At 43.1% G+C, this 24,207-nt stretch overlaps 1 long non-coding RNA gene across 2 annotated transcripts; it reads left to right on the forward strand.

The window, feature by feature from the left end:
* The first annotated feature begins 11,052 nt into the window (after positions 1-11,052).
* LOC309371224 lies at positions 11,053-20,259 on the forward strand. Of its 2 annotated transcripts, XR_014168937.1 has the most exons (4): positions 11,053-12,290; positions 13,133-13,229; positions 15,726-16,056; positions 19,864-20,259. It is a non-coding gene; the product is annotated as an uncharacterized lncRNA (long non-coding RNA). The 2 variants fall into 2 exon arrangements; XR_014168938.1 differs by lacking the exon at positions 19,864-20,259 and having other exon boundaries at positions 15,726-16,747.
* The last annotated feature ends 3,948 nt before the right edge of the window (positions 20,260-24,207 follow it).

Genomic DNA, 24,207 nt, shown 5'->3' on the forward strand with positions numbered 1-24,207 from the left:
ACATAGATCATGGTTTAAAACAATGGTGATATCACCTAAAACATAGGTCATGGTTTAAAGGGGTTATCCGAATCACACAGGAGACCGTTTCTCTTCTTTAGGGATAGGACGCTGATCAGGAATCTGGGGCTTAATGGTGAATGATGCCACATAGCAAGGATGAGCTCGTTGAAGGTTGCTCCAGCATGTGCCCTTGGGGGCAGCGTAGGCAAGCAGGAAGGCTGCCCTATGCTAGACTCCCTGCCCCATGCCTAACGCCTCCTGGGAGAACTACTTCAAAATGATTTACAGATGGTATCTAACTCCGAGTAGACTTGCTAAGATGCATAAGACTGAATCAGATAAGTATTAGAGATGAATGAGACTGACAGTACCTTCTATCATATGGGGTGTACATGTAAAAGGGTAGAAGAGTATTGGGAAATAATTCATGATGAATAGAAAAAAATGTTTAAAAGTACTTTTCCAAAAACAAACAAACCAGAGTCCTTTTTGCTGGGGATAATTCAGAGGGAAATTCCCAAGTATCAAAAAAAGGTTATTTATGTATGCCACTACTGCGGCCAGTGGTTTGTTAGCCCCAAAATGGAAAAGTGTTTTGTTAGTCCCAACTAAAGAAGAATGGCAACTTAAACTGATGGAATATGCACAGCCTGCGGACCTAATATACAGAATAAGAGAACAAAAAGAACGTACGTTGAAAGAAGATTGGAAAATGTTTGTTAAATATCTGGAAGTAAATTGTGTATATTTGAGAACGTGGGCGGCATTAACATATATTCAACAGTGTAAATACCATAGGTTTTGATGGGTGTAATAATGGAATACAGAATGGTTTAGTTTATATAAAATATGCAGGGATTTATGTTATGCAAAATGAACCATGGAAAGAGAAGAAGGGAAGTCACTGATATTTTAAGTTGGTTTAAATGAATATTCTAAAATGGAAAATTTAATAAAAAGTATTGGGGGAGGGGAGGAAGCCTGACGCCTCCTGAACCAATTTGGGGGGAAGAAGGAAGGGAAGTTCAATTGCACTAGTGGGACTCACCGCACTGCTCCCTCTAGAATAACTGTTTAGCTGAATCTGCCCTGTGCTACTAGGCTATGTCCCCATGGCTTCCTCCAGGATTTGCTTTGTCTCATGTAACCAGTGGCGTATCGTGGGGGTGCAGGGGAGGCCGGCCACACCGGGCACAACATCTGGGGGTTAGGGTTAGGGGGCGCAAATCCACGGGTTAGGGGGCGCAAATTACTTGCCTTGCCCCAAGTGCTGACAACCCACGCTACGCCACTGCATGTAACTATGACTTTTGCTCCTCCGATGTGGAACCTCCTCATCTATTACGCTACTACAGAGGCAGACCGGTTGTTCTAGAGAGATCCGCACAGCTCCCCTATTTCACTGTAACAGAGATAATAAGTTTTTAGTTCGACTCCTTTGCCAAGACCCCTTTCCTGCCTTCCTTGCCCCACCCATCTTACATTCTGCTGTTTGTATAAGGTTAGCGGAGTATAGAGAATGTCTAATTAAGTTTAATTGTGTGACAGCTTTAAAGTGGGAATGTAATTACTCATTTAATTATTTTTGGGCTTGCTGCTTAAAGGGTGGATATAATTGCTCTTTCTATAAGGGCACTAGACTTTGTAAGCTGGTATGAAATTATAACAACCTCTCACAGGTTCCCAAGCCCAGCAAGGGAAACTATTACAGCTGTATGGTCTCAAATGGCAAGAAGAAGACCTTGCATTGAAACTCTTTTAGGGAAGTTTTTAATGACTGATATTTTAATGTATTTTTAATGTGTTGTTTTTGTTGTTGTTGTTTTAAGAGTCAATCTTTCACTAATTCCTCCCACTTCTTATAGTCCTGCATCTTGACAGCGGGACATCAGGGTGAGGACAGACTTTTACCCCTTTCTCCCTATTAATTATTATTTGCAGAGCATGGAGACATTATTGAACAAGTATATATGTGCCGATTACATTTTCATCCCCTCTCCATGCTGCTTATGCTAACAACATCAGTAAAAGGGGGAAAGGGGTAAAATACCCAGGATGGTTGATTCCAGGCAAAGGCGACTATGGGGTGTGTTACTCATCTCGCTTCAGGCCAAGGGACCCGGCGTTTGTCCACAGACAGCTTTCCGGGTCATGTGCCCAGCATGACTTAACTGCTTCTGGCACAATGGGACACTGTGATGGAAACCAGAGTGCATGGAAACGCTGTTTACCTGCCTGCCACAGTGGTACCTGTTTATCTACTCACATTGGTATGCTTTCAAACTGCTAGGTTGACAGGAGCCAGGACAGAGCAGCGGAAACTCACCCTGTGGTGCAGATTCGAACTGCCAGCCTTCCGATTGGCAAGCCCAAGAGGTTCAGTCATTTAGACCACAGCAGCACCCGCTACCCTAATAACATCAGTGAAGACATCCTAACAGATAACTTCTGGAGATGTGGAACAGGCAATTTGCTTGGTTGCAAGAGCTGTCTCGGGAGATGACATCCTGGATGACTGCTGTAGGTGAAATGGAGGTTTGGGGCTGGGGAAGGCACCACCTTGTCCTTTGCCTCAGGCAGCCTAATGGTAGGGCCGGCTTACATGCCTTCTGCATGTAGAAAGCTAGCACATGGGAGAGCTAGGCTGAAGCCATTTTCTCCAAGCCTGGGACCAGAGCATCTCCACCTTGAAAAATTTGCCTACAGCATCACCACATCTCCCAAAGTAAGCCTTCGCCATTAAAACCATTAAAGCCATTAAAAACCATTAAAGCCATTAAAACGTTAGATGGTCACTGTAATTAGAACTTCCTTCCTCTGTGGGAAAGTGTATTGTGAGCAAGGAAAAGGGAGGTTGGTGCAATCTCTTTATTTCTTCTTTCTTATTTTTTCTTCTTTATTCTTATTTTTGTTCTGTTTATGAATTAAATTATCTCAAAGAGATTTTACAATAAAAACATTGGCAGTGAAAACCAATGGGCCGATTCATGTATGAAACCAACTAAAGGAAGTTTCATGTGCAAAAACAATTTCAGATCCAATGTAGATACTGGCTGGGCTAAAGATCTCCACTTAAAAGGCTTGTTGAAGAAGAAAGGGCCGCCTTAGGCCCTGAAGGACAATGGAGACAGCCCCTGTCTGATATGCAACAAGAGGGACTAGGGCCAACTCATGACATTTTGGAATCAGAGATGAAGGACACAATGGTGATTCTCCCCCACCAAGGAAGAAGGGGTGAGTGAAGATCTACACCAGAAACAAGGGTGGGAGGAGACCAGACGCATCTGTTGTTCACCAAGAGGCCACTGTAGCAGTGGCATAGCGGGGTGGCTGCTGAGGAGGCAGCAGACCCGCCTCCAAGGAGCACATTGCAGCTGCCACTCTGGCAGCCACAGCAGTGGGTGATGCATTCCTTGGATGCCTGATCTGCTACCCCTGTGAATCCTGCTGCCTGAGGCGGTTGCCTAACCTTGTTGCCTCATGGGTAGGCCAGACCTGGGAGGAAGTTCCAAAGGGTAGGAGCCACCATGCTAGAGGCAGCCTGATTCCTATATCATATGCAATGGACCTCCTGATGAGATGCCTTCCCCTATTGATCACAGTGAACAATTGGGCATATATGAGGAGTGAGATGATCTTTTAGACAGGGAAGAGTCAAAATGGGATAACATAGCCGTAGGTTCAAATACTGGCGGAAAATGTAAGAATCCATTTCTAATAACCCTTTCGGATGAAAGGGATTAAGCTCACGCTTGTTATGCACTGTTTGTGCTCATTATTTCTCAGAATAGAATTAACTTTGATCATTTTCTATTGCCACTCGAGCATCTGCTCCGAGATAGGCTGGAGCGCTGAAAGTTTAGTCGCGGGACCCAAGTGCACTGTTACCTCATACACAGAATGCCAGTGGAAACTGGATTTGTTCAACTCGAAGACCATCTCCAAACTTTGCCTGGGAGACTCCTGTCAAACCTGTAAAATCTTCTGCAGCCAAAACATCTGCAGGGATTTTAAAGGCAGGAAAAATGATTCTGATAAGATTAGCAATCTCGTATCCTTATTCAGGCATCATGCTTGAGCAAGAAATAGCAGTCTGGATTTGGGGTATTGATCCATGCATGTTGGTCAGTCCCAGATCTTCCCAGGTTGAGCAGGAGATGTCTGAATGAAGCTTTTACCTGGATTTACTTGACTGAGTGTAGACACCTCTGCACATCGGAGCCCTGTATTATCATAGCTTGAAGACTTCAATTAAGTGAAGACTTCAGTTTAGCTAAACGAAAACAGTTTGGAACCTTCAACACACTTTCCCTGCTATAAACACAGGGAGGTCTGTAATAGAGTGGGGAGGCACACATATTCCCACCACATAACACTAAAACGTGACTGGTACTCTGTTATGGTGCTTTAGAAGCTTTTAATGTTTTGTTGCATTCTTTTATATTCTGTTGGAAGCCACCCAGAGTGGCCGGGGCAACCCAGTCAGATGGGTGGGGCACCAGAAATTGTTGTTGTTGTTCTATCACCATCACCACCTTCATTATCCCAGGTTAACCCTGTGTCTGTCAACAGTTGTGTAGGAACACGTCCCACCAGTCTTCTTCTAATACAAAGATATCCATGAATACACACCTTAATAATGACAGGCATATATAATACGCACCTGGCCTCGCTTCTCTCTCTGCTTAGCAAATCCAGCAATCATACAAAGTTTTATATGGAGAGGGTAAAAACGATATCACAGAAGGACACAGTCGCAACCTCCATTTATCTCCAGTTGTCAGATATTTTACTGCAAATAAGTTTACTGTGCAGGTGTTCTTTCCTTTCATGGGTTTTCATGGGAGAGACATCACTAGTGCTGTCAAAATTCATGAAGCCAGGGAGCTCCATGGGAAAGCATTCCCATTTGCATGGAGAAGAGAGACAGGCAGAGATGAAATACTGCAAAATCTTTTACTGCACCTGCATAAATAGGGGCATGCTATGCCCTCCAGAAGTTCAAATCCTGGATGAGGCACGTTAAAATAACATAATGATCTAGCTGAGAGCATGCTTGGAGCAGTTTCTAATAACTACAGATGTTTCTCACCTAAGGGTGTGAGGGAACCATAGAGCTTGATAATCAAACCACACAATGTCAAATTCACTTATTTGGGGCACTGTCGTCCCCCTCTGTTCAGGTCCCACAGTTTTTCTTTTCTTTTCCTTTTTATAAAAAAAGCACCTTAAAAGGTTGCAGAAGTCATATATCTCCTGGGAGAGTGGAAGCCTGCAAAGGATCACTGAAGGCTTTGTATCGTTTGTAGCAGCTTAACTGCTGGAATATTGTAGAGCAAATACACTGCACAGTGTAAGCTCTGTCAACACAAATCTTTCTTTTGGGAATGATTGGCCGAGGAAAAAATATATCTTAGAGATGCTTCTCAGTTGGATTGGTATCCTTCATGTCTGCACTGAACAACAGGCTTGTGTGTGAGGTGAGAGAAAGAGAGAGAGAGAGAGAGAGAGAGAGAGAGAGAGAGAGAGAGAGAGAGATCACCAGTACAGCTATTTATGTGGGCACCCATAATACTTTGATCAATATATGAGTACAGGCAACTCATTTTTTAGGACACCTCTACCCCATCCCACCTTACATGTGTGTGTGTCTCTGTGTGTAATTTTCTAGTTCATTGGTCAATATTTATCTGTGGTTCATTGCTTTGGATCTATAAGACAGTCACATGTTTTTCAGTTTTCTTTGCCTGGCCTGAGTTAGAACAGACCCTCCAAGTCTCCCTATTTTCCAGGGATGTCCCTGATTTAGAGAAGTCATCCTGGGTTCTGATTTGGTCCTGAAATGTCCCACTTTTTCCTTAGGAGGTCCCTATTTTCATCGGAGAACTGCTGGATGATGTGGTAGGATGTCCCTATTTTCATTGGAGAAATGTTGGAGGGTATGGAGTGATCTGACTCCCAAGCTGTCTGAAGGCAATCTTGTATAGGGAAATTATTTTTTAAAATGTTTAATGTTTTGTTATGTTTTTATATTTGTTGGAAGCTGCCCAGAGTGCTGGGACAACCCAATAAAATGTGTGGGTGTAAATAGTAAAATTAACATTACAGAATGGGACTTCCCTATTTTCACTGGAGAAATGTTGGAGGGTATGGTACAGCAGCAGTGACAATGCCAGGTGGCGCAGTGGCGGTGAGTGTCCCATGCGTGGTGGTGGTATGGTGGTGTGGTGGAGCAGAGTGGCACTTCCTGTTTTGCCTCAAGTGGTGAAATAGGACGTACCACCCCTGGTCTCAGGATTCCAGAACTTACAGCTGTCAGTTCTGAGTGAAGGCAGGCAATGATCCACAGCCCAGGTGGGGCTCGTTAGCTTGGGGAGGAGATGTGTGATTCCTCAGCTGGAGAAGGTTCAGGTGAGGCTCACGTTCTTTGCCAAGCCCAGAAGCTATAACAGGCCTGCGTCCTGGCCACACACACACATGGCTTCTGTTTTGTGCAAAGCTGGTAGACTGAGAAACTTGTATTACACACACACACACACACACACACACACACACACACTAAAGGTGTGTGCTTACAGGTAAACAGATACCAGTGTCCATGCGCATAATGACGTCAGGCAAGGCCATCCCACCCATAATAATAATGAAAACTGTAACAGAATAACATAATGAGAGAAACTAAATGCAGTAACAGGAGGCAAGAAACAAGAAGACACAGTTGGTCCCTCTTAACATACATTCTGAACTGAACACACACGGAAGGGAGGGGCTGATTCTGGAACAATGGACACAAGCCCCACCCACCAGATGCCAAGCACTCTACTAGAGTAGTACCTTGGTTCTCAAACGCCTTGACACTCAAATGCCTTGGTTCCCAAATGCCGAAAGCACAGAAGTAAGTGTTCTGGTTTTCGAATGTTTTTTGGAAGCCGAACGTCTGATACGGTTGTTGGCTATTGTTTCTGGGGCGTCTGCACCAATCAGAAGCTGCGCCTTGGTTTTTGAACATTTCGGAAGTCAAAGAGACTTCCAGAACGGATTAAGTTTGGTACTTTTGTTTTTGCTATTGATTTTGCATTTTTGTGGCTTTTTCAGTTAATTTGTTTTTGTGACTGTGTGGAACCCAGTTCAGCTACTGATTGATTGTGTGACTGTGGAAATGGATAAAAGCCCCCCATCCAAACAATGACTATTATGGGTGCAGGTAAGGAAAAAAAAGTAATTTTAATTTTTATCATCTACAATACTGTCTTACTTATTTTATACAGTACGGTACATTGATTATTCCGGACGCAGGTGGCGCTGTGGGTTAAAGCCTCAGCGCCTAGGACTTGCCGATCGAAAGGTCAGCGGTTCGAATCCCTGCGGCGGGGTGCGCTCCCGCTGCTCGGTCCCAGCGCCTGCCAACCTAGCAGTTCGAAAGCACCTCTGGGTGCAAGTAGATAAATAGGGACCGCTTACCAGCGGGAAGGTAAACGGTGTTTCCGTGTGCGGCTCTGGCTCGCCAGAGCAGCAATGTCACGTTGGCCACGTGACCCGGAAGTGTCTCCGGACAGCGCTGGCCCCTGGCCTCTTAAGTGAGATGGGCACACAACCCCAGAGTCTGTCAAGACTGGCCCGTACGGGCAGGGGTACCTTTACCTTTACATTGATTATTGCTTTCATTTTATGGATAAATGGTCTCGTTAGATAGTAAAATTCAGGTTAAATTGCTGTTTTAGGGGTTGTTTTTAAAAGTCTGGAACAGATTAATCCATTTTGCATGACTTTCTATGGGAAAGCACACCTTGGTTTTGGAACACTTTGGTTTTGGAATGGACTTCCGGAACGGATTAAGTTTGAGAACCAAGGTACCACTGTATTCAAATTAGGCCTCAGTGGCAATCCTGTATAGGGAAGTTCTTTTTAATGTTTAATGTTTTATTATGTGGCTGGGACAACCCAGTAAGATACGTGGGATATAAATAGTAAAATTATCAATATAGAATGGGATGTCCCTATTTTCTTCGGAGAAATGCTGGAGCGTAAGCAAGGATTGTCAACTGGTCAACATTTCACAGGCCTTTTCCAGCAAGGTTGCATTCTGTCAAGTAAAAGTGAGTAAATATCAAATCCCGCTACACTCTTTGCTAGACAGACAAGATTCTGCCAAATTTTATTTGCTTGCTTGTTTTATTTAACAGGATTTATATACTGCTTAATCATTAAAAAAATCTCTAACTGGTTACTATCAATTCAACATTGTGTTGTAGCCGGTGAAGTCATCCCATCACTTTAATGATTTTTGCCTGCACAATGAGACTTCCTCTCCCTCTGTGCCCTCAAATCTGTTCTGAATAAAATATGGGGTTTATCTGCCCCCCCCATTTGATCACAAGACACGGTGCACATACATCATTTGAATGGCAATGTCCATTAACTTGGGGGGCCCTGGTCCCCTCAAATATTTTATGGGGGTGGACAAAGGGACCTCAGCTCCTAGGAGTTGGCTCCTAGGATCTGGTAACAGGAAAAGGAAAAGGACTTAAATGAAGGGTGAAAAGCCTTCAGAAAGTGTGGGAGCTACTGCTTTGAGTAGGAGAGATCTTGCGTGAAAGCTGACATTCTAAAACAAACCCCCTTCCTGCAAAACATTCTCACTGAAGTTGACAACAGTGGTATTCTTTATACATTAACTTTGGCTCCATTTCAGAGTAAAATTCGTGAGCAAGAGTAACCAATTATTAAGGAATAGGAAGACAAAAGAATACGATTCTGCATTGTGCTGGGCCTTAGTAAGAGTTGAACACACATTATTCACTGGATAAATATGTGGAAGAAAGGAAGAGAGTATTTAGCTCTGTTTTAATTACTGTTAATCTGCCGAGACTTTCCCATTAGAAATATCACACTGGCATTTTCTTGGGTACCAGCTGCAAGCCAAGCTCTTTAACATTTGATTTTGATGCACTTATTCATCCAATTCCCTGCTTTCCTTCATCTGTTCACTAGGCACCCATGCATTTGGGAATATATTTCTGTTGAGACAATCCCCCAAAATTTCAGTTAGTTTCAGTTAGTTTCCCCTTTGTTCTCCTTTGCCCCCTGCCTCAATCCCTAGGTCTCTCTCTCTCTCTCTCTCTCTCTCTCTCTCTCTCTCTCTCTCTCTCTCTCTCTCTCTCTCTCCCCATGTGTGAATATCTCTCAGTGAATATCTCTCTTTGAAGCACATCATGTTTCAGACAGGGATAATGGCCTTTGGTATTCTGTTAGAACCACATTAAAAACCACTGTGTTCCACTGGCTGAGGAAGTTACAGTGCTGCTCTCTTCCACCTGACAGAGTGATGATAATCTGGGGCTGTGCTGTGTACAAAACAATCACTATTCATTGGGGTTCGTTAGACATTTCATTCCACAGCAAAAGAAAAAGGGAACTTTTGTCAATAATTAAGTTTCAACATTGTCCATGGAGTCTTCTTGGCAGGGATACTGGAGTGGCTTGCCGGTTCCTCCTCCAGGTGGATCACGTTTGGTCAAAACTCTCCACTATAACCTGTCCATCTTGGGTGCCCTGCTCGGCATAGTTCATAGCTTCTCTGAGTTACTCAAGCCCCTTCACCACGGCAAGGCAGTGATCCATGAAAGGATCACACTGCCAACAAAGGTCCGAATATTTAAAGCTATGGTTTTCCCAGTAGTGATGTATGGAAGTGAGAGCTGGACTATAAAGAAGGCTGATCGCCAAAGAATTGATGCTTTTGAATTATGGTGCTGGAGGAGACTCTTGAGAGTCCCATGGACTGCAAGAAGATCAAACCTATTCATTCTGAAGGAAATCAGCCCTGAGTGCTCACTGGAAGGACAGATCCTGAAGCTGAGGCTCCAATACTTTGGCCACCTCATGAGAAGAGAAGACTCCCTGGAAAAGACCCTGATGTTGGGAAAGATGAGGACACAAGAAGGGGACGACAGAGGACGAGATGGTTGGATAGTGTTCTCGAAGCTACCAGCATGAGTTTGACTAAACTGCGGGAGGCAGTGGAAGACAGAAGTGCTTAGCATGCTCTGTTCCATGGTGTCACGAAGAGTCTGACACGACTAAACAACTAAACAACAAGAAGTTTCAACATTGGCAGAGTGGGATTCTTCAGGTGCCCACATCTCAGGAGGGAGGAGGGGGGCTTAATGAAAGAGACTCATTCTTTTCATGCTATGTTTTGAGAAGGGAATTAGCTCTCCAGAACTCTCCCACAAGGCTAATTTTTAACACAGGAAGCATCCTTCAGTAGAAGTCAAATCTCCCTAGGATCCAGCGCTGAAAACATTATCATTTCAAAATTCTCTTTACAAGTTCTTTGTCTTCAGCTTCATTATTGTCTTGTGCCTGTACTTGACAGAATTCTCATAGGCCTTGCATTATTTCAGAGAAACATGATGGCAAGAAAGTCCTTTGCTCCTTCTGCAACCTTGAAGAGAAGGCTGTTCCAAGGGAAGCCATTACAGGGCCAGTTTCCTAATATACTAATATCTCCAGTGTTCAGGATGTGTGTGGTTTGTCTATGTAGGCAGAAGGACACACACTCTTGTGCATGAGGGAGGTTTCCAGAGGTTTGATGCAAAAGTACAATAAAACTTGGGGGGGGGAACTAAAGGGGGACGGTATACATTTTTTTTAAAAAAAATGTTTAAACACAGCTAATTTACAACATCGGGGACGCAGGTGGCGCTGTGGGTTAAAGTCTCAGCGCCTAGGACTTGCCGATCGAAAGGTCGGCGGTTCGAATCCCTGCTGCGGGGTGCGCTCCCGCTGCTCGGTCCCAGCGCCTGCCAACCTAGCAGTTCGAAAGCACCTCCGGGTGCAAGTAGATAAATAGGGACCGCTTACCAGCGGGAAGGTAAACGGCGTTTCCGTGTGCAGCTCTGGCTCGCCAGAGCAGCGATGTCACGCTGGCCACGTGACCCGGAAGTGTTTCCGGACAGCGCTGGCCCCTGGCCTCTTAAGTGAGATGGGCGCACAACCCCAGAGTCTGTCAAGACTGGCCCGTACGGGCAGGGGTACCTTTACCTTTACCTTTAATTTACAACCAGGGACTGTTAGGCTGTGTGCACATTATATACATTTAATTCTTTCCCTCAAAGAATTATGGGCATTGCAGTTTGTTAAGGCTTGCTGGGAATTATAACTCTGTGGGGGCTAAAGTACAGAGCCCAGAATTCCTTGAGTAAAAGAATGTGCTTTGAAGGTGCTTTAAGGTATAATGCATAAGCAGCCTTAGCTGGAAACAGCTCATACCAGTTAGCTCTTGTGTTCTTCATTTGTGTTCTCCAAAAGCTAGAAAAATATAAGATTTGGTAACGGGTTTGCCATGGCCTCCGAAACTTGATAACTTGCACTGCCTCCGAGGGAAGCCCAGATGAGGAAAAGATTCACAGTGCTCCACCCAGTGGATAGACTTTCAGCATCTCACACTTTTCAAGCCTGAGGTCATGGAAATTCTGCCTTCCTCAGACTCAGAGCCCTCAGTAGCATCTCCTGCTTCTTTGTAGTTGCAGAACCAAAAATAAACCCTTTTAAAATAACAGACCGATCCTCTAGGGCAGGCTTCCTCAAACCTGGCCATCCAGATGTTTTGAAACTACAGTTCCCATCATCCCTGACCACTGGTCCTGCTAGCTAGGGATCATGGGAGTTATAGGCCAAAAACATCTGGAGGGCTGAGTTTGAGGAAGCTATAGGGAGACAGTGCCAGCAGCATAACAGGCAGTAGCTTTATGATGCTTCAATGCTTAGCTGAAGCAACATTCTCATGTTATCTACAGTAGAGGGAGAGCTAAAAGCAGCAGAGCTCACTGTGGAAAAAAACCCAAACAAGAATCCAAACAAGGGAGGCTATTCCATAACCACGGTGCCAACACTGAAAAGACCCTCTCTTTGGTAGCCACCCACCTTAAAGTGCTTCTAAATCTGACTTTGTGGGAGATTACCAGCCCAACCCAACTAAAGTAGATTCCTGCTAGTTAGCATGAGAAAGTGCTAAGTCCACAGAGCTGCATTGCTGATAGGCAGGTACTCAGACCATACAAATACAACTGGTAGAGTGGTCTCTGTGTGATGTCATTTCCCCTCTTTTCCTGGAGAAGAAGGAGCATATAGTACTTCCTGTTGCTCTCTTTCTTCCAGTGATCAGCCATGAGGGCAGCCGAGCCTTGTGCTTGTTCCAGCTTTAGGCACATACTGTAAATATGAGTATTTTGCCTGCATAGTTTTGACTAATGCCATCGCTGTGAACCAATGCAAGAATATTAGTAAGTCGAAATTAATTTTTAAACTTACTTTTCATATTGTTGCCTGATTCTTTGTTAAGTGGGATAAGAAAGGGGAGCCAGCTTAATCCATAGCTGAACTTGTTCAAAACAAGGCTTTATAGCCTAATTCCTATACTTTTAATTTTGCTCCCAAGGATGGGATTTTGAACCTCTTTTCAACTCACACAGGTGGGCACTTGGAGGGATAAATTGCAATTAATATATCCTCTCTTACTCATTAAAAACCCATCCCACAAACTTGACCTGATGTAAACCTGCTTACTGGGACTTGACCTTATATGAACTTGACCTGATGTGACCTTCCTTAAGGCAGCTACCACTTCCCCTGCGATCCCTGAGCCCCAGAATAACAGGTTGCTGCCACATTTGAGGTGTGGGAAAACTGGGAACTTTGCCCATCTGCACCTATCAAGCAGTTGGATTTTCCTCTTAAAACTGCCGGAGATTCCTTTTGCAACTAGCATCAGTGTGTTGAGCAGATGTCACTTTCTCAGCCCCATTGGAGTGAAATTATGCAGAGAAAACAATAAATAATTTCCAGTGACTTGACTTTATGCAGCCTTCCTATTCAAATGGCAAAATAAGAAATGTACAAATCATCACAGGCAATGGATGGGAGATAGAGTGAGATCCATAAAGCACAAGAAATCCCAGGAAAATTGGCTTGGCACAACACAGGACCTCTGGGATCTAACCCATTGTGTGATGTATGCAGTTTTGTCAAGTGAAGGGTAAAAAGCCACTTCCATAGGTATTAGGGAAGTATGTTAGGATATCAATGCTATAAATTTTAAGACTGTGACACAGGCAGTGTGTTTTAGGCTGGCTGTAATTACTTTGTGCGTAAGAGAGAAACATGGTGGAAGAAATCAGAATGCGAGAACGCCGTCCGGTGGTGTCAGAAAAAGGAAAGGAGGGGTAAGTTGTAAACAATAGGCTGTCATAGTGAGTGAAATGGAATTTCTGTCTTTAAAAATAAAATAAAAACCAGAGCAAAATTTCAGAAAGATTATAAATCACAGCTTTACCCCGCATTATTTCCAAACAAGCAATTCAAAATCTCTGCAGTTGGCCTTCTGGGGACTTCTTAAATCACTAAGCCCTTATCAGCACCAAGTAGAATAAAAGTCTCTTTCAGCACATTTATCCTGCCGTTTCATTTGAATCCAGCAAAGCCCAGGGAGGCAGCGAGACATCCTGTTCTGGACAATCTTACACTACCTTGGAAGGAGCAGGTCCACAGCTTTCGAAGTTTTCCCGGACATTTTACTAATTCAGCAAAAATCTTCCCGGACGCCATTTTCCTGAATGAATAATGTCCTGGAAAACCCAGACTTGTGGCAGTCCTAGGGGTGTCACTAGATTCAACACTGTCGCTGGAGGCTCTGGTGGCCTTGGTGACTAGGAATGCTCTGGCTGTTTTTGGAGAGAAATGACTTGGCCTCTGTACTCCATGCTCAGGCAACTTCCAGATTGAATGGTTGTGTACCAAATTTCCTTTATGAGTGAGGCCAGAAGGTGAACTACAGAACTGGAAAACAACAAAAAGGTGCATGTTGAGGGAGCGAATAGTGCCATCATGTAGTTTAGTCATGAGGTGGCACTGGATTTAGCTGTATCCAGGTGGAGGCAAACATTTTCTGTGCTTTTCAAGACAATAAAGTTCTTGTCTAGTTTTCTAACTGATGCGTCCTCTATGCCTTCTGTGATGGTGAAAACGCTCAAGCAGTGCATGGACCAGGAAATCCAGCCATTTACTTCCTTCCTGCACAACTTTTAGCTCTTTGCTACCACTGCTCAGTTGAAAAATCAGTACATCCTTTAATCTTGACACATGAGAATACTCACGCACTGGGGCAAATACTCCTGGACTCAGACAGTTTTTAAAAGGACAAATGCTTCTTTAACACCTCACAAATTCCTTACCCATTGCTAGCTCACAGCTTTCTTTGCTAACTGCCCTGCTGAGTTGGGTTTTCAGACTAACAAGATCCATCTCTACCATGCTTTGTATGCTTTTATTTGGTGCTGTTCCTCAATAACAGCTCCCAAATGTGCCTATAACCTTGTTTTCAGAAGTCTGGTTTTGATGCTATTGAATCTATGGTGGCAATGCAGCAATTAAGTGGGATTAACTGATACATGAGACGAAGGATACTCCTGTGTGGGTTAGCATTTGGGGACAAAGTATAAAAAGCAAGTCATCTGGATGACTTATTCATAACGTGGCCATATTTAGAACAAGGTCAAACTGGCATCAGCGCCTTGAGTTTAAAATAATCCCTCCCCCTGTCCTCCTCCATCTGATCAAAATGTCATCTTCATTAGCAGACATGGGTACCATTTAGGTAGGGCACTCTGTAGGTCTCAGGCTTACTCACTGGTTTTATATTACAACTCCAAGGGATTATTTTCAGAATTAAAGGAACCTAGGTATGATGCTACAGATACACTTAACTTTGCTTTTTAAAAAAGATAAAATATTGCTGTTTCTCTCCCCCCCCTTCTCACTCTGGTGCAAGAGTAGTCATATTTTCTATCCATCATTCAAAGGGGGGCAAGGTGTTATCTTTCCAATGAATCAATATCAGTCTTTTAAGTCAGAGCCTGAAGAGTACATTTATGCTGACCGGCTGTCAAACCACCTGTGGTTTGGATAATATCATCTGACAATTTAACATCCCCCCCAAGTAGTATTTCTGCATCAGGCATAGGCAAACTTGGCCCTCCAGATGTTTTGGGACTACAATTCCCATCATCCCTGACCACTGGTCCTGTTAGCTAGGGATCATGGGAGTTGTAGTCCCAAAACATCTGGGGGGCTGAGTTTGCCTATGCCTGTTCTACATCTTAATATTTTCTTCCAAATATCTGTAAGCATCAGACACTGAATCAGCCTATGTTTCAAAGAAGCATTTTCCTTATTACATCTCCAGCACCATGTTGTCATGGAACGTCACCTCACAGGGTTGTTGTCACAAATGGACCGGCTATGGCATAAGGCTTCATGGGGCCGGCATGTAAGACACATGCTTGAGCAAGGTTCAAATACCACCATGGCCATGCCTCACTAAACTACAATTTTCAGTGTAGTTTATCTATCGATCCTTCTTCTCAGGGAGCTCTTGGGATTTATAGCTCTGTGAGGGGGGTGGGGAAGGGTCTCCCGACAACTGTGAGCCTTCTTAACAAACTACCGTTTCCCAAGATAGTTTTGGGAGAAGGAGTGACAGTTTAAAGCGAAAAGATTCTGCTTTAAATGTGTGTGTGAATTAGTTGCCTAATGAGATTAAATGAAGGCAGGTGAGATGGATGCATGGTATTGTTTTATAATAATAAAAAACAGAGACGCAATTTCAGGCTAGATACTAGAAATATACTAGACTCTATATTCCTTTCATCTCACGTGCACAGAAACAAACACAAAGATCCATGGAAACAGAACAATCAGTAAAGATTTCATGAAGGTGTCAGAAAAGAAGATTCAGCCGGGTTGCTCAGAAACAAACTGTGAAGTGAATAAATTCATGCAGGAAAGGGAAAGGGAAAAGATCATCTTTGCTATAGTCTATGATTATGTGCTGCCAAGACATTTTGCTCAATGTCTGGCCTTGATGCTTTGTAAGTAACTGCTGCGTGTATTCCTACAATCTCTGGTGCAGTATTGCAGTTGCTGGATCATTGAAAGTCAGGGGAAGAGCTGAGCTGCTGGCCTAAAATCACAATGATAACGCTAACAGCCTAGGTAATTGAGGTTATTATGGATGCATTAGACATACAGACAAACATACACAATTATACACAATGCAAAGATAAGCGTATTCACAGCAGCCAGAGTCTTCTAGCTCCGTCAGGAGAGACGAGAGTTCCCACACCTCAAATACACACACACACACACACACACACACACAGAGCAGCAGTGGCTTAGCACCAGGATTCTCCAACCTGGTGCCCTCCATAGGCCTTGGACTGCAGATATTCATATTGCACAGTTTGAAGCAAGTAGGTGCTAAAAATAGAGTCCTTATGGAGTAAAAAACATTGTCCAGACCCATGAAAATATTATGCAAAGTTTACATGCAGAACTTTCTTTAAAATATAACCAAAAGGGAAATGATACATTCAAACAATTCCATATCTTGTGCATATCCGTCACAGGCTCAGCATCCTCTTAGAAATAAAATAAATGTACAATCAGAGCTGACAAACACAACTCTCTCTCTCTCACACACAGGCATCACTGCCTGCATTCCATTTCCCTAGAGCTCTTTTTTCTCTCTTTGGGAGAGTCTTTTACGCGTCTTTACTCCATAGTGTCAGAAAGAACAAGACTCCTTTCCAAGATGACTAATTTGCAATTCAATACCTTAAGCATGGGATGCGGGTGGCGCTGTGGGTTAAACCACAGAGCCTAGGACTTGCTGATTGGAAGGTTGGCAGTTCGAATCTCTGCAATGGGGTGAGCTCCCGTTGCTCGGTCCTTGCTCCTGCTAACCTAGCAGTTTGAAAGCACGTCAAAGTGCAAGTAGATAAATAGTTAGCACTCCAGCAGGAAGGTAAATGGCATTTCCGTGTGCTGCTCTGGTTCACCAGAAGCGGCTTAGTCATGCTGGCCACATGACCCGGAAGCTGTATGCCGGCTCCCTCGGCCCATAAAGCGAGATGAGCACCGCAACCCCAGAGTCGGTCACGACTGGACCTAATGGTCAGGGGTCCCTTTACCTTTACCTTAATCACCTGATCTAAGGTTAAACACTCACATGTTAGCTAGCAGAAAACAACAATAGTTATTTATCAACTACTTAAAGCACAGAGAGAGCTCTTCTTGCTTTTCTAAAGCTTCAGTGGAATCTCCCCATTTTAAACCTTTTCACCAATACACAGGAATTTCCATTTCAGTGTGAATTAAACCAATTATACGTTAACACAGCTCCCATCAGCCACTATTTACTATTATATTTATATGCCACTTTTTCTATAAGGACCTCAAAGTGGTGTACATGGTTCTGCTCCTTCTCTCCATTTTATCCTCAAAGCAACCCTATGAGGTAGGTTAGGTTGAGCTACCCTCTGTCTATGTTAGGATTGTAACCTAACAAGTTCTGATATGAGAACAGGAGTATGGGTACAAAATTAAGATCTATATTATTGTGGGGAATTCACACTTCAACTAAACAGTTGGACTGACTTAATGAATTCTCTGGTACAAATCTGGGCTCCCTTATTGCTAGGGAATGAATACTGTGAGTTTAACATAAATTACTCTACTGGAAAGGATATAGTAAAAGGCGCCCATCATTATAGAGAAAAATGTTTTAAAATAGAATCAACATGCAGACAAATTTCCATTGCTAGCTGTCAACACATTGGATGAAACAGAGCTTCTGAGAAGCCTCCATTTTCAGTGGAAGATAACTTTTAGTCAAAAACTTATTTATTTGCAGTGGAAAATAAGTTTTAGTCAAACCATTCAGGCTTTGGTTCCCATTCAAGCCAATAAAGGTTCTGCAACCCATGAAAAAAATAGACATAAGTTTGCAGGAGGGCAGGATTCCTCCATTCAAGTAAGCTTGCGAAGTGTAATCAGTGGTGGCTAACACCTGTTGAGATTGGCAGGGAAGTAGGTAGGGAGCACGGTAAGCCAGAGTCAACAAGATGCAGAACAAACTAATTCTATTTTTGTCCTCCTCCTTCTCCCTGCTGAATCTACAAAGGGCACACTGAGACTAAGATGGAGGAAGTTGAGAGGCAGCGCCACTCTCTTCAGTCATTGTAAGAATGCAGGCTGGTGGAAGCTAGCTGAGGGCAGTCTGACCTTGATGGGGCAGTTCCCAATTCACCCTAGTGGACCAGCCTCCACTGGGTCTAATTTGGGGTACCTACTACAGGCACCAGCCCCTAGCTGCTTCAATGGGATTTTTACTGCCTCCCCACCACTGCTAAAGTCCCTTGTTGTGTTACAGCACCTCCCAGGCTGAGATTGGAACTTACTAATTTAAACACATGCTATAGTGCTTTGCCAAGTGGAGACAGTAGCCGTTAATCCAATGGCATGCTATGCATCCAATTACTTGCAGTATGCATCAGCAAAGCTTGCGGTGTTTGAGTTTTCTTTTCCAATAAGTGTTGAGAATTTATTTCAGGACAATGCTTTGTGTAGCAAGTTCTGCAATAATTTTTAAAGACTGCAGTGGACACTCAGAAAAAGAAGCAGCAGTGGAGAAATATTAGCATCAAACAAGAGCTGCTTTTAGTGAAATTACAGTACTAAACCGGAATCCAGATATTCTCCATCTTAAAATCTTCAAGCCATCACTGGATGGAAACTCTCTCATGTTCAGATAATACAAAGCTTCCGCTTCTAACATGGGGCGTGAAGTAAGTCTCGTTTATTGAGCTGTGGAAGAAGCAAGTATTAACATTTCCACCCAGATTTCTGTAATCTTTTTGGCTTGTCTTGTTACCTAGAAAATCTCTTTGATTATCTTTTTATGCTCTAGCTTAGCAGTTGTGCAGGGAACTAGTGGCGAGGAAGACTTGTGTTAATATAATTTGAAGGTCAGTGTTTTGGCTGAGACGCATTTCCTGCTGTATTATATGCCTCAGATCCAACTTTAGGTGACAAGCCTCACTCTTACTAGGGAGTACTCTCCACTGAACACAATGGACTTCTTGTTGTTTAGTCGTTTCCAACTCTTCGTGACCCCGTGGACCAGAGCACGTGGACCAGGCACTTCTGTCTTCCACTGCCTCCCACAGTTTGGTCAAACTCATGGTGGTAGCTTCGAGAACATTGTCCAACCATCTCGTACTCCGCCGTCCCCTTCTCCTTGTGCCAACATCAGGGTCTTTTCCAGGGAGTCTTCCCTTCTCATGAGGTGGCCAAAATATTGGAGTCTCAGCTTCAGGATATGTCCTTCCAATGAGCACTCAGGGCTGATTTCCTTCAAAATGGATAGGTTTGATCTTCTTGCAGTCCATGGGACTCTCAAGAGTCTCCTCCAGCACCATAATTCAAAAGCATCAATTCTTTGGCAATCAGCCTTCTTTATGGTCCAGCTCTCACTTCCATGCAATGGACTTCTGCGTAAATATGCATAGGAGTGTGTGGGGATGTGATGTAATACACAGAGAATTTGGTTCGGGGCCCCAAAGGGGTCTGCTACGGTCGGAGAAGACTGGTGATGTCCAACCAAGGAGAGAAAGAAGAAAGTTGTCCTTTAAAAGCAAAGATCATTTATTTGGTTGCAACCGGGTTCCCTACACAAAGGTGACAAAAGGTATGAGGAAACCCACCCAAAATAAGTCCAGAAATTATACAGTCGCAATTGCGGATGGTCTTATTTGTCACAGGTTCATCAGTTTACAAGGTAAGGGGGAGGTACATGGGAGCAGGGTGCAAAAGGGAGGTTCGGTGTGCAAATCCTATCTACATGAGTAAAGTAATATCTACAAATCCAGGGACTGATGGCAAATGATATAGTAATCTGTTTTTTTAGAATAACAATAGGGACGAGAGTTTTATTTAACAGTTGAATTGCTCTTCCCGCAGGGTCAAAGGAAATGGATCTGGTCTTCTGGCACTTTACGGAAGAAGGAAGAGGAGCTGAGTGGAAGTGATTAGGCTGAGGCTAAAAATAACATTCGTGGTTACAATAAAGTGATGCAATTTGAATACATGGGTTCCAATTCTTATTTTCCTGAAAGTAGTTACAATCATTGAGAAGTCGAACAAACACTGATAAGGCACAAGGATACAAAGGGGCCAATTCCATTGCAAAGACGCCCAATGTAACAATTGCATAAGGGTCACCTTAGGGATTCACATTTACAAGTAGTAAAGACACGATTACAAGAAAAATACCTAGATACAACTTAAAATTACCTGGATACAATTACAAGGAAATACTTGGATACAATTATTTAAAAAAATACTTGGATACAATTATTAAAAAAAATACTTGGATACAATTATAAAAATAGACATAGGATAAATTCAGGAAATAGGGCAATAGGCTGTACAGGGAAGAAAGAAAAATGCTTTATTTGACAGAAAGGAAAGAAGGGATTTGAAGTAGGGGAATAACGGGAGAAGCAAATTAAAAGGAGAGCAGACTAAAAGGCAAAATTGAGAGAAAGGTTCATATATATATCTCTTAGGTTGTCTTCATTTGGTTTATTTGGTCCTGGTTTTCAGCTTCTTTGGCTATTCTTCTACATCAGATGAAAATCCAAAGACCCAGATCCAGACAGTGCAAAAATTGTGTTATGAATTGTCGTTGTTGCTGTTTTACAGCAGGAAGTTAATCTAGATGATACCCAATTCTTGAGGTCCAGTTTCTATGAGGGTAGAATATGTAAGAGGAAGCTTGCCAAATCATTTCCTTTGTGAACTGTGCATGAAGAGGGGGAATTAACAACCCACAAATGAACTCTGGGACCATATTCAAGAAGTTAGAGCCTGTTCAGTTATTGCAATGATTCTTGTGATAGGAATTTTATGGTCTTAGATATATGGTAATGTTCATAAGTGTACCAACCAAGCACGTACATAGATCAGCACAGGAAGGCCAACCTGGAACCATTTTGATTCCTAAACTGAGCAAATGTTTTCTCTGCAAGGTCAAAGTGGGAAACCTCCGCATTGTCTCTTTCCTTACAAATCCTGTCTTAAGGGCACATTTAAGATATGAACAGGGTGTGAGCCTGTGATCTGGCCCAGGAACTAAGTATTTATGATTACAAAAGACTAGCCAGGCTCCCCAGGAAATCCAATCAAGTAACCTGCTAGACAGGAAATAAACAACGACAGGAGAAAAACAACATTCAAATTTCTGTTTAGACCGCCTTTTCTGTGATGTAGGTGTGATGTAGCTGAGGGGTGGTCTTAGCTTACACCCCTTCTGTGATGTATGAATGATGTTTCTGGGGGTGGTCTTGATCTACAGGGTGGCAATTTCAAAAGTCTTTATAAGGCCTTGTGAGCCATTTTTCTGGGTTCCTCCTCTCTCCTGCGGGTGAGGGGAACACCCTGTAGCAACAGATCAATAAAGATCAAGCTTACTAGCTGCTTTGCTTCTCAGTATTCTCTGGTTGGCCTCTGTTATTCTCTCCTACCAATAGGGAACCTATGTAAGGACTCTATATGGGCTCTTGGATACCCCATAAGGGAAAAGGGCAATTTTTGTTTACAACATTCTGCAAGCCACACTGCCAAACACTAGCTAGTGCTGCTCCATCTCTTTAGTGCTCAGATAAGGTTCTTGGCCTTGCCTTGTTGCTCTTCTCTCTTGTCCTTTGTGCTGTCTTGGAAACATTCCATAAAGGGCAGTTCTGTGTTGGAGGCCTGTGCTGTCAGCTTAACTGTAGATCTCTAATGAAGTATATTAGTCTAAGCCGCTATTACAATATTCAATAACTGCCGGGCCTTCAGCAGTGTGTCTTAGGAGCCCTTTGATAACCCCCACTCCACCCCAGAAACATAAGTGATATTGGCATGATAAGGGGTTTTCAATTACGTCCTGGGTGTGATTCCATTTCTATAGTTAAGAGGTGGTTTAAAGCACCTCTGGAACAATTAGAAACCAGCCAAATGGATCCTGTAGGCATTCACCTATGATCAAAGACCCGCCAAGCTTAATTTGTATTTGTGTGTCCTCCAGAAACAGGACCGGGTTCAAATTGGGATATGAAGAGACAAAGTAATTGATGTACCACTCCCTTTGATATCTTATTTGCAAAGGCTGTGTAATTACTTGTCAGTCCAGCCTGAGCTCTACCTCAAGCAAAAACGCTTTAGTATTCTTCTTTCATTCTTCTTGTTTTAATTGTACTGACATTCCTGTTCTCTGAAGAAACATCACAAAGAAAAAACCCAGCAATGTGCACATCAGGAGGCTGGCTCTGCGGCCTTTGAAATTAATGGCAAAGCTTCAACGGAGTCCAATGGAAGGAGTGGAATGGAAATGGAATTTTTTTTGGTCCTACTGCAGGCATCCACCAGTGTGATTGTGCGTGTGCATAATTTTAAATGTATCCAGTGTGGAAATATATAAAAGCCTGTTCTCAAGAGTCTGTCACATTCTAGAATGATGGAGAAGCGAAGCCCAGGGGCTGGGCTATGCCAATGAAGAGGAGGGGCCATGCAGATTAGGAACAAGCTTGAATCTCAATGGCTCTAGTCAATGGAGCCATTAGAGTAAGATTTAGGGGCTTCCCCACCCCCATGGGACGCGGGTGGCGCTGTGGGTTAAACCACAGAGCCTAGGGCTTGCCGATCAGAAGGTCGGTGGTTCAAATCCTCGTGATGGGGTGAGCTCCCGTTGCTCGGTCCCTGCTCCTGCCAACCTAGCAGTTCGAAAGCACATCAAAGTGCAAGTAGATAGATAGGTACTGCTCCAGCGGGAAGGTAAACGGCGTTTCCGTGCACTGCTCTAGTTCGCCAGAAGCGGCTTAGTCATGCTGGCCACATGACCCGGAAGCTGTACGCCGGCTCCCTCAGCCAGTAAAGTGAGATGAGCGCCGCAGCCCCAGAGTCGAGGTAATTTAGTAGTCATTAAAAAAATATCATTTTATATTAGGGAACCTGTTATTTCTAAAATAACATTACAGATTGTAATGTAGATCAATGTATGGGAATTACTGGAAAGTTGCAGAACATAAGGAACCTGCTACACCTTCCAACAGATTTCCCATGTTGCTGGGTATATTCTTCTGAGTCAATGGAGAGTAAGATGCCACTGATACTGAATCTTTTTTTTTTTTAATCCTTCAATTCTACTTAAAAAATAATAATAATATTTGACCCCAAATCCATTTTCACTCCTCCATGCCAAACCATTGTTATAGATTCACAGGAATTGGAGACTTCAGATGACCCTATGAAACCTAGGTTGCAACCCTATACTCACTTGCCTGGGAGTAAGCCCTGTGAATCAATAGGACTTCTGTTAATGTTTCTATTTATTTTACTTTTTAAAAATGGCATCCTTCCGTATGCATCCATCTTAAATTTCTCCTAGGAAGTGGTTTATCTGACAGCCTGTACTTGCTCACAGCAGCCGCCTTGTTTAAAAGAAGTTAAATGTAGTCTTTAGCTAAAAATACGAAACCTGAAAGCTGCCGGATTGATTAGTTTGCTCACTGAGGCTGTCTGGGTGTTACGATAATTCCTTAAGCAGAAGTGCTGAACTCGATGCTTTTTCCTCGGTCTGAATTCCCCCTCCCTTGTTGCACATCAACACTTTCAATGACTGCAAGGGTAATTGTGTCTTTGTTTGCCAGGAACATTAAAATTGTTATGGTTCTTGTAGGAAATGTGCCTGGACTACTTAACTAAATGACATTTCGCAGCAAACTCTCCCTTTGCAGATACTGCAGGTAAGAGTCAGTGGTGTGGGGATGATTAACCCTTCATGCACTCTAACAAAGCAAACAGGTAAATATTTAGAAGGCTGATAATGCCCTACGTCCTTTGCCCCTTAATAAAAGGAAGAACCTGGTTCGAAATACCAAATGCTGCTTACAGCAAGGAGGACTAGAAAATATTCTCACTAGGCAATTCAAAAAAAGTCCTAGGAAAGAACCTTTGGTGAATCACTTTATGGATTATAAATTTAATTCTCACAAAGCTGGGCATTTGAGCATGTGCATCAAAGATGTGGGAACATGAGAACATAAGAAAAGCCTGCTGGATGAGTTCAAAACACTACGCAGACTCCTGTTTTTTTTTTTTAAATTAGATTTTCTGTTTTACAATTTAAAATATTCATTTAAACAACCTTAAAATATCAGTGACTTCCCTTCTTCTCTTTCCATGTTTCATTTTGCATAGCATAAATCCCTGCATATTTTATATAAACTAAACCACTCAGTATTCCATTATTACATTCATCAA

This window comes from Podarcis melisellensis (assembly GCF_964234715.1).
Source record: "Podarcis melisellensis genome assembly, chromosome: 5".
In the NCBI taxonomy this organism is placed as follows: domain Eukaryota; kingdom Metazoa; phylum Chordata; class Lepidosauria; order Squamata; family Lacertidae; genus Podarcis; species Podarcis melisellensis.